The following is a 2,500-nucleotide window of genomic DNA, read 5'->3' as shown; positions in this document are numbered from 1 at the left end:
TCCAAGTAGTCAACTATGCGCCGAACGAGGCTCGAATCAAGGACCTTCCGATCTGAAAGCGTGTCATACCAATAGACCACATAGCCTCACACGAAAAACACTTATTTCAAAATTAGGCCAGAAAACGCGTCCTTCAAATATCGACCGATTTAATTGATCCTCATCGCGAAGTCCCCGGTATGAGAGTTTTTGCCAAGATGAAGGTAGTTTAAATCGATCGATATCTGAAGGACGAGTTTTCTGGCCAATTTTTTTCAATACGTGTCTCTCCAGAGTACGGCAGTTAACTGGTTAAAAATAATTGAATTAAAAAAAAAAGTAGTTTTTCAGAGCCATTGGGACCATGGAGCCAAAGTTTGTCTGCCCTTTGCAGAGTACTTTTCGCCAGATCTAACAGCCCAGCTACCCAATCACTGCTGTATGGACAGGAGGGGAGAGGTAGGGGGTTGGGCGGAGGACTCCATCCGGAATCGATCTCCGTCTCTTTGCGTGTAAAGCTCAGTACTCTACTAGCAGAGCTGTCGGCAACCCCCCCCCCCCCCCACCCCATCGTCAACATTGAAATGAAGACGGTTGAAATTATGTTATTTGAGACTATAAATCTTTCTCGTCTGGGGATCGAATTTCAGACCCTCTGATTACCCGTCAGACGTGCCAATGCTAGTAAAATCCAACAAACGGGTGAACCCGATATATAAACATTTGAATTCTAAACGTAACTTTAAAAAATTGTGAGCCATCATCTCAAAACGGTATTATGTTGGGATAAACTAGATAGCAGAATAAAGTATATTATTTATAGCCACAAATAACGTGCACTTATTTACAAGTCTGATAACCCAATTCATTTTGGGCTCATTGTCGTAATGGAAATCTAAAAAAAAAAATGACGCAAAATATTGTCCATTACAACCATGTTAAACTAAGCCCATAATTGCGTTCGGATGTCAGACCTGCATATATCTACACGTTGGCGACACGCTATAAAACATGGCATTAAACTCTATTCGTAATGATGTAGAGTAAATACAAAAAATTCTTACATTGTCGAAACTTTGTACTAAAGGAAGTCTCTGGTTTAAGGTGGATTATTTTGACAGGATATTTGGAGGACTATCTAGTTTTCTAGCCAACATTTTAAAAAGGTTTTCTTTTTTATTCAATGCACGACAGACATCCGGTTGGTAATGAAATCGGAGGCACTTTAAATGAATGTTATATTTTCGAAGCTGTTCAGTCTTTGTCTGAAGATGACGAATCGTCTCGTCAATCAATCCAGAATTGGGAACTAAGTATTTCTGACCTGACATTTTCCCGTTTTAAAGTAACACACTATTGATAAGAAACGACGTATACATTTATGCAGGTCTGACATCCAAACGCAATTATCGGCCTAGTTTAACATTGTTGAAATGGACAATATTTTGAGTCATTTTTTGAGATTTCCATTGCAAAAACGAACCCATAATAAATTGGGTTATCAGACCCGCAAATAAGTGCACGTCGATAAGAATCAATACAATTCATTATCATTATCATAACTTCTTCTCCTCCTCTTCATCACCTCCTCCTCCTCCGCTCCTCTTCAATATTCTCCTCCTCTTCCTTCGTTCTCCTATCTCTCTCTCTCTCTCTCTCTCTCTCTCTCTCTCTCTCTCTCTGTTTATAGCTATTTGTCAATATATGGCATTGAAAATAAATCTATTGATTTTTGTAAACTTCAAAGCTTCAACTAAAAATTCGGACTATGACCGCAATGCATTGAATAAATAAAAACAAAACAAAAAGAAGACGTAATTAAATGCCCTTTTCAATTCGTTCACTGTAACTTGAAAGTTAAGCAGTTAAACGGCGCGTGCGACTCTGAAGTTAGCGCTTAAGAAAAGAAATGTGGTCCACGTTCCACACCACAAACGGACATTAAGGTTTACGAGGGTGGGCTGAAAAGATTTGCAATTTCCGTAATAACTCCCTCATTTTTAGGAACAATTCGTGAAACAATACATCAAAAGAAAGCTTGAAATCTCAGCTACAGATTGTTTATTTTATTTATCGACATAGTCATCGTCACAACCGACACAGAACGCCGCACCATTTGAAGCATCACGTCGGCACCCCCCCCCCCAAAAAAAAAAGAAAACAAAAGAAAAGAAAAAACAAAAAACGAAACAAACAAAAACAACAAAAAACAAACAAAACAAAACAATAATAAAAAACAAAAACAAAAAACTGCCCCCAAAGAAAAACCAAAAAACAAACAAACAAAAAACATAAAAAAACAAACAAACAAACCCCCCCCAACTCCCCCCCCCCCCCAAAACAAACAAAAACCAAAAACTGACGTCCTTTTTCTCTACACCAAGATCGGAAAGCAGCATTCAAGTCTTTGTCGGTTTCATAGTGATTTCCTAAGAGATACTCCTCCAATTTAGGGAAGAAGAAGAAGAAGAAGTCTGAATGTGTTAGGTAAGGTATTTAGGGTGGATGTGGCGGGGTGAAG

At 38.6% G+C, this 2,500-nt stretch overlaps 1 protein-coding gene across 1 annotated transcript in view; it reads right to left on the bottom strand.

Annotated features, from left to right (window-relative positions):
* Window positions 1-2,500, bottom strand: part of LOC144974158 (uncharacterized) — a 99,267-nt gene that overhangs the window by 13,089 nt on the left and 83,678 nt on the right. The gene's annotated exons all lie outside the window — the stretch shown is intronic.

This window comes from Berghia stephanieae, chromosome 5 (assembly GCF_034508935.2).
Source record: "Berghia stephanieae isolate SIO BIC M18660-M18661 chromosome 5, UCSD_Bste_1.3, whole genome shotgun sequence".
Lineage (NCBI taxonomy): Eukaryota > Metazoa > Mollusca > Gastropoda > Nudibranchia > Aeolidiidae > Berghia > Berghia stephanieae.
This window is presented reverse-complemented; position numbering and strand designations above follow the sequence as displayed.